We start from the raw sequence: 9,263 nt of genomic DNA, 5'->3' as shown, positions 1-9,263 counted from the left end.
GTTCAAATTATATTATTTTCTCTTTTAAATTACGCATACTTTGATCACATTTTCTCTCGTATCACAATTATAATGAAAGCATGAAAGCAGTGTTTGGAAACTTCATATGAACGCATCCAAACCTAAACTAAATTAAACATGAAAACGTTTCCAATATTTTTAAAAAGAAAATTATTGCCACTTAAACTTCACTATTCTTGGACCTCGTAAGCAGTCGTGGCCGAGTGGTTAAGGCGATGGACTAGAAATCCATTGGGATTTTCCCGCGTAGGTTCGAATCCTACCGACTGCGGATTTTTTTTCCCTCCCCTTCGCGTCTAATTTCTTCTGAAATTTAATTTTCAAGAAGTTTACGTAAATATAATATAAAAAGTTTTCTGGAAAATTTTACATTTCATCTTTACTCCTTTATATAATTTTGAAAGACTGACAATATTTCATCTATATAACAATTACGACAAATTAGATAGTATTTATCATCATTTTTTTTCTTTTCATATCATGAGTATTTCAGTTAATGGAATTACACTTTTAGGGAATTCTTTATTTCAAGCACTTGAAAAATTTATTGTTCCTGTGATTGCGCATATCTTTCGCATAACATGAAAAAATAAAAATCTTGATCAATTAACATCTGCTTATAAAGAATTTATCTTTTCTATGAATGGAATACTGACTATTAATTGTTCTTTTTTTAGAATTTAGAAATTCTCTTTAACGATCAAAAATTAATTTTTATTTTATTTTTACTGATTAATTGAATCTGACTTCATAGGGCAGTTTCTCATATTTGTTTTATTTCATTCGTTGTGACAAAGGCTGAGAACCTCGCATCGAAATTTTTGTTTCAATAACAAGATTTATCTCAATCACTATGGAATTTTTTTTAATATTATTCTCATTCCCCCCTCCCTATAATCATTACAAGTGTACAAAGAGATGAAGGGATAAGAAGAAATTTGGCCTACTCGCAACAGAAGCTGAAATTTCCTAAGAGTGCAAAGAAAACATCCCTTTGATAAAACTCATGGCATTATTTTATTCTGTATTACTAAAATCAGCAAATAAGTTTTGGAATGGCATAACGAGAATGTGGGAGAACAGTAATATATGCCGGGATATCTGTCTTTAGGGTGAATTAAGCGCCGAATGACTCGGAGTGAGAACCAAAAATCAACTGCAATATTCAATGAAATCCGAATTGTTATTCATTTAAAGGATAGATGGCGCCATGAGTCTACCATTTTGAATTCGTTAAAGTTTGGCAGTTATGTTATGAAAGTTTCATTTAATGTTTCTTACACCTGATTCACAACTGATTATTATCTGCCAAACTATTAGAGACTCTGCCTGTACTAAAAGTCATTACAGGTCATGTTTTGTTCTGATATTTGAGGAAAATACTAGGCCTATCGCCGTTTTCTGTCTGCCGCCAAAATATCGAGCGGTCCAATTCCTGTCACAACTTTCATATCTTTACATACTCCTTAATTTTTCAATATATATTGCATGTTTTTTATATATCTTTATTCCCTTCCTCAACCACTTCTTCGGGCAAAAAGTTTTTATTAATATCGTTAAGGGCTTAAGTCAGTTTTAGAATCAAATGAGTAGAATTGACTTAATAACATTTGTAGGATTTATTTTTGATGGTATGTTTTATTCTAGAATATAAAAGTATTAGTTTCATATACTAACAAAAAAAAAAGACGTTTAAAATAATTTTGAATTAATTAATGATGAAACCAAACCGAATAACTACTCGCGTTGCTAGATTAATCTCTACAAAGATCCTTAGGTAATGCTTTTTTACTGAGATCAAAACTTTCATTTTTTTTTTTTTTTCATTTTATATTTTAAAAAGTACATAAACAGTTTTTAAGCAAGAAATAATACTGCAAAATCCGATAAAGAAACAATCAACTGCTGGTCACGTTTAAAAAAGTTGACTTCAGTGTCTCGTATATGAAAAAAAGTAAAACTTTACATTTAAAATAAAATTTAAAAAATGGTAAAAATAGCAAATTTTGTTTGATACAATCTAAGTACTTTAATTTGAAATTTAACTGCCAAAATTTGGACCCCACTGATTTGCTAACGTTTTCGGAAACGTGAAAAAGATCTTTTCAATATATTCTAAATATTATTTCATTACGACATTGTATGTGTTTTTCTTTTAAATTATAAAACAATATGAAACTTGCACAAGATAATTAATTAGGAACATTGTTAGAATAATGTTCTGAAATTTAAATGAAATTTTATTTTAATTTCAGCAAATTCGAGTTTTTGGCTCTTGTAGATCGAATGAAAGAATAAAATTAATTTTCCTTAATGATAAAAGTGGGGAGGGAATCTCTGGGCTCATTAAAGTTGTGCAGCTCTTTCGCAGTTTTCTAATTTGGTATTTGATGACTCACCAACTTCAATCGGCTGCTGACTCCATCCATTCATTCATTTTTGTAAAACTAGTGCAATTTTATTGTATATTTTTAAAAATTTAGTAAGCAATACTTATCAATAATAATATTATACATTTCATCTAAACCCTTCAAATTATTTCTTGAAATTGTTAATTTAATCATGAAGAGGTTGTTTATAAACAGATATATTTTTTTAACCGATAGTTAAAAATATTATTTTTAGTGAAAGATTAAATTTTTTTTTCAAGTCCCTATTGCTGAAACATTAAAAGGCTATCGAAAACATACAAATGTTTCTGTTTAAAAAATATTATTGATTTCAGATATTCTCTGTACATTAATAATTTATATTATTTATATTTTAATTAGTTTAATCAATCTTTTTTGAATAATTGCAACGTTTTAAATTATAAATTTAACATAATTTTCTAACGAATTTATTTGACTTAATTTTTTAAAGAAATAAGAATAATTAAGATTACTTTAAATAATTGACAATTACTTTTTAATTATTTAAAAACTCTGTATTTACTGTGAGCAATGCATGAACCATGCATCCTAAGAAAATAATTATAATGTTTATAAACGAATATTATATAAAACAATAATGTAAGAAAATTTTCTTTGGTTTATCTTTAGAAAATTCTTCAATGATTTTAGATTAATAATAATGTATAACTATTTTTTTTCCACATATAACAATATCATGCTATTTTATTCTGTTTTCATGTATCTAAACATGTTAATGACAGAATTTTTGAGTTTTTTTTTTTTTTTTTCTGCATATGTTACCGTTAATTTACTAATTTTTTTAAATTCTATTTTATGAATAGAAAAAAATTATCACATGATTCATAACTTTAATTTTCTGCAGATGTTTTCTTTTCTTGTCTAACTGATTACAAAAAACTATGAATATAAAATTAACCCTATGTATATGATGTTTGAATTTTTACAAAATTTAAACGATCCCGACACGGAGAAACATCGCTGAAAGCAACTCATCGCCGACCGATATTTTTCTGGTCAACTGGTCAAATGGTCGCTTATTATTACTTGTCCGACACTGGAGGGACCCGCTTTGGGGGGAAAAAGGTCATTAATTAATGTTTGATACGGCAGTGTTTGTGTATCATTTGCAGCGTTGTACTGCAATCAATGCTTCCTGTCGTGTTTCCAATGCAGGACAAAAAATAAACAACTACAAAAAAAAAAAAAAACACTCAGTGGTTTGCATCTGCCAGATACGAGTATCATTTTCCTTTTCTTCATTGTTGAGATTTGGTGACAGAATACATTGAAATGCCGGAAATACTCTTCAATATTTTATTGATTAAAGAAAATACTCTGTAGAAAAAAAAATCTCAGTTGCAGTGATGTATGAAAGAAGTAAAGGATAATTATCGTAAATACTAAAAACATTTATAGTTAAAAGCAAATTTAAAATTTATGAATGAATATTAAAAGGGTTTAGAATTTTAAAAAAGTGTATACTCTCAATCGTAAAAATATCAGGATACAAATAGAATTTTAAAATTACGAGCACTTGAACGCATTCTGGCATTTTAAATAATAATTGAATTGTTATTCATTTGAAAGATAGATGGCGCCAGAGACCTAAACTTTACTTTTCGAAGACTTCCTGTCTCATTTGCCGTCTCTTGCGACTTGTTTCGTGCCATGTCTTCTTAATCACATTATCTATTAGTTTATTTGAATGAAAAAGTGAATCACTGGAGAAAGCTAGTTTTTAATTTTTGGAAATTACACATTCTTGCACGAGCATTCAAAGAAAAAGTATAAAATTCTAGTTCAAAAAATTCCATACATTATTATTAAACGTCGATCTAAAATGTCCTTGCATGCGGTTTTTCTTTATGATAGATTTTTGTTTGCCAATTATTTCTTTTTGAATATATGCTAGTCATTGTGAGCTTACATTGCGTGAAAATAAATTTGAATGCAGAGTTAAAACCTGTTCATTACTTCCTTTATTCCAAGCTCAATAAAATGTTTCGACTTTTTTAACACAAAAAATTTGCTTTAGATTTGCTGTGCTCTAATTCTCAGTTAAGGAATCTGGCAAATATTTTGCATTGTATCAGGCCATGTTTCAAATATTTGAATTTTTTTTTTTTTTTTTTTTTTCAGTTGTTTATTTTTCGGGAAATTGATGAACGCATTCTGTGTCAGAGTGATATCTGCGCTTCAAATATTGTTTTAATTTTAAGAATGCATATAACAATGGCTGTAAATGTTGCAATGGGTTCAAAATATTATCTCCTGAACGTTAATTACTTCGTGAACAGTTTTTAATGATATTAAAGATTTTGCTTAAAAAAAAGCAAGAAAATCCCATTTTAAGTTGTGTTTTTTTTACCTTACAAATAAAATAATTTTCTCATTTTATTTTTATTTTGAGATTTATAATCTTTTTATAATTTATAAAGGAAGGCGAAATGTTGTAAATACACTCGAGTGGCAAAAGCTATATGATCTGTATGAAACTTATAGCGAGGTTTTAAACTCTATATATAACTTCATGATTGGTATAAAACCAGTAGTGACTCGTACATTTTATTGTAACCTTGGGAGTGCTGCAACTTATATATACGACTTCATGGATTGTTGCAACCAATGGTGGTACATGCATTGTATTCTAGCCTTGGAAGTGCTGCAACTTATATATACAATTTTATATACAATTTCATGGATTGGTATAATCAGTGGGGGCTCGTGTATTGTATTGTAACCTTGGGAATGCTGTAACTTGTACTATAATGCGCAGTGATGCGTTTCTGCATAACAAATGTTGTCCTTTGTGAATTCATTTAGAATAATTTGACGATTAGTTTTTTTTTAATATTTAATTTTTTAACTTCGTATAGGTAAGTTTTAAAATGAAATGATAAATAAGTCTTTACAATTTTTAAATAATTTTTATTAAAAACAGAAAAATATTTTTCTTGCAGCCCCTATTACCGTTAATAAAAATTTACCCTACTTTGGTTGAAAAAGAAAAAATCTTGAAAGTGCAAATTTGAAACAACTACATATATTCTTTTCGCATTTATTGATGTGAGAAAAAATTTTATACAATACATTTTATCAATTTTTATTAATCTTCCATTATTCTTCATTTTTTTTTTATTTTCTCGTATACGAAATATAGAAAAAGCATTGTAACTGTAATCGTCAAAAAAAAAAAAAAAAAAAATTGAGCCCAAGATTTTGACGAAACTTCAAGTTTTAGACCCCTCGGAGTTCGAAAAACATATTTTTGCCATTTTGTCTGCCTATGACAATAACAGGATAATTTCAAAAACAGCTAGATGGGTAATATTCTGTGCACAAATTTAACATCTATAGTGTAGACTCCTTTCAGACTTTGAGCCAAATCCAATAAGGAATTCACCGTTTGTCAGTCTGTATTTTCACAAATATGCAAAGGCGATCTCAAAAATGCAATGACTGAAATATATCAAATTTGATATGTGATTTTGTGATTGCAAGTGTAGTTCTGTATAGTTTTTTTTTTTCAATCGGTTGGGAAAAATACGTCTAAAATACAAATTCGATTTTCGGATATTAATCCCTGGCATGCGGTTAATAATTGCCAAATCATTCGCCAAGGATCACACACTAGATTCAGTAAAAATGGCAAACTCATAGTTTAATATTTCGTAACTACTGAGCGCCAATGCCATGCAAGACATTCTGCGGGATAATACCCTTATTAGAGAGAATACGAGAAATTTTGGCGAGATTACTTCCACTAGTTTTTTTTTAAATTTACGGAAATATTTCAACCCTGCACCGCTTCCACCCTGAAACTATTATGTCTACATTACCCTCTTCCTTTTGAGAAACTATACGAAAGAAACGGAACTTCTTACTTATTAGAATTCAGTAATGAGTTAAAGGGGCATAGATACTTTTAGGTTGTTGCATATATGCTCATTTCGGTCGATCGATGTAATAGTGGCCGACATGTTGTCCGAGTTGCGTTTTTCCAAATGCAACGAGTTCGTAAAAAAGAAAGGAAAATATCTGGGTGAAATTTCGATTTAAATATTACCTTCCTAATCCTTTTACACTTTAAATGTTAATTCTTATTTCAAAAAATCTTTTTTTAATGAAAATTGTTTCAAAAATATTTCTTTATGATTAATTATATATCATTTTAAGATTTTTTTTTTTATAGGACGCAATTCCCCAAACACGAAGCTAAAAAATAATTTCAATTTTCTCCAAAAGATCTCATTTTAAAGCATACACAATAATTTATTACTAAAGGGCTTATACACATGCGGAACATAAGAATTGCACGTACACATATAAGTACAAATGATTGCCCTATTTAATTATTTGTGGTTATAGTATCGGATTAAAAAAATAGTATTTAAAATTTTTTGTGTGTATTTTTAAATGGCGTTTAAACCATAGCTTAGGAATCTGTAAGCTATAGCTTAGAAAAAAGTTTTTGAGAACTTTTGATATAGTCTTTAGTACTTATAATTATTAAAGTATTGGATAAAGACTGAAACAAAAATTGTCAGTATCTCAAAATATTTGCAAAGCAAAATAAATAATATACACGTATAATATACACACACAAAATACGCATACAACACAATAATACATACACAAATAAATAATTCATACATAATACACACATATTCAGAGGTCCCAAAATGTTTCAGCGCAATAGGGTTTCAAAAAGTTTTATCTGCTACTGAGACTGAATGAGTATAACTCCGAACGACAGGTTTAAAAATATATTTCCTTGTACGTAACCTCATCATTATTAAATCAATAAAGAATTTTAAGAGTTCAATTGAAATGATTAAAAATACTTGCTTTTGCTTTTAAAAAAAACTAATATTCTTATTAAAATACATTGCTTTAAAAATATCCAATAAATCCATTCTACTTCCATAATAAGCAGCCACTAGATCGACTGCCTACCGAAAGCGGTGAGTGTATAAGGAACCATTGAATTACACGCAGCTTTGGAACCACCGACGCATATAATAGTTAGACAGAAGATCGCTGGACAGGAATCGATGTGTGGGCAAGGGGCCATTGAATTGCATATGCCGCTAGAAAGGCCGACCATTTTTGATTTTCCGGGGTCGGCGAAAGACAGAGGCAAGCAACGACAGCCGGTCGGCATTTTATCGGGGTCGGCAAGTCTGCAAGCTTCCTATCTTTTGTATGCTCCTAAAGGAATTTGGTCAACCGGCTAAATTCCGCGTGCCGCGCAAGGGGCTTGAAAAGGTTTTTCTTAGAAGAAGAAACCCCTTTTCTTTCAGAAAGAAATAAGTAGGGAGGTACATCGTCTCCCCCACCCCTCCCCGCCATTTCTCTGAAGACGGAAAATTCTTCTGAGAAGACGGGGAGGTCTAGATGCTGAGGAATTCAAAGACTGCATGCAAAATTAAATAAATTAGTGGTTACATTGAAAAAACGGGGAGAAGCGTGTAGCAGCTCCTCAATCTCTACAAGTCTATTGGGAATAATGCATTAAGGTGCATTGCTCCCATAGGTCACTTGTTCACGTTCCTTCCCTGCATTAAGATGCATTTACACGGGGCCAACCACTGCGCGCAATAGTTGTCTTCTGTCCTGGTATTTTCCTGATGTGAATAGTAAGGACAACTTGATTAAGACAATGGCAAATAATTGTCCCATCGAGAAAAATATTTGTCAATGTTCCATGGGTGTCACGTAATCTTCCTGAGGTAGGCGTGGCCTTCTGTTGCTCCGTAATAATTTGTCTTAAGTGAACACTGGCAACGCTCCATTTGCCATACTTCAGGTTAATGGCAATAAAATAATTTTAATAGATAATTTCGAATATATTCTTTTTTTTTTTTTTTTGCAAAACTCACATGTACATCTATCCGAGATTTTTGAGGAAATCTTTCGTAAAATTTAATTTCAATATTTCTTCTTTATTTAATATTATCTTTTATTTCGAAATTGTGTGCTTCATTAGAAAAAATTTGCCTATCATTGAAATGGAATGAAAATATGAGAAAAAAGAAAAATTACAAGGAAGAAAGGTTTGCGGAATGACGACCTTTTGTCTTCGCACTGTCTGGAAGATGACCCTCTTTCTCATTGCAATGCTTCCTTTTGGGATGTACAACGATATTCATTAGATTTGAAAGCAATATTTCAAGAAAAAAAAAAACAATATAGGAATATCAGTGTAAAAGAATAAGCTAGAAAGGTATAGTAAAATGAATAAAATTTAGCTCAATAGCTTTGAGATATAAAGAAAAATCACATAAGGAAAATACTTGCGTTTCAATTATAAATCTTTACTTTTACGTTATAACTAAATCGCACTTCTTAATTCTGATCGCTAATAGTCATTTTTTCTTTCTAAGGGAATTCTGGCATTTTGAATGATTGACTTCAAGACAATCTTTTCTATCAAGCAATAACAAATTTAAAGTAATATACGATTGGATCGATTCCTACCATATTTCTGTTTGCTTCTATTATAAAAATTTAAAAATCTTTCTTCTCTTTGAAACCAATGCTTTCTGCAATATCACGTGTTTAGCTGCACTGCTTCAATGTAAAGTTGACTTCGGAGTTAATTGTTCTAAAATGAAGAGCTAGAGTTAAAGAGTAATCTATTCCATTCCAGTTCTTAAACTGTTATTTAGCTTACAGAGAAGACTACACCGTATGTGAATTGTCCTTTTGTTATGTCATCAACATTTCTTGAGAAATAGTGTAATCAGGGTTTTTTTTTTTTTTTTGCGTGTGTGTGTGTGTGCGGTTTTACGAAAGTATCATTTCTTTGTTTTCTCAAACATGTTT

General features: G+C 30.0%; 1 non-coding gene across 1 annotated transcript; it reads left to right on the top strand.

Moving 5' to 3' along the window:
- The first annotated feature begins 210 nt into the window (after positions 1-210).
- On the top strand, positions 211-292 carry Trnas-aga (transfer RNA serine (anticodon AGA)). Its single transcript has one exon. It is a non-coding gene; the product is annotated as a tRNA-Ser (tRNA).
- The last annotated feature ends 8,971 nt before the right edge of the window (positions 293-9,263 follow it).

This window comes from Argiope bruennichi, chromosome X1, assembly GCF_947563725.1.
Source record: "Argiope bruennichi chromosome X1, qqArgBrue1.1, whole genome shotgun sequence".
NCBI classification, from domain to species: domain Eukaryota; kingdom Metazoa; phylum Arthropoda; class Arachnida; order Araneae; family Araneidae; genus Argiope; species Argiope bruennichi.
The sequence above is the reverse complement of the archived record's forward strand: the minus strand, read 5'-3'. Positions and strand labels throughout refer to the sequence as shown.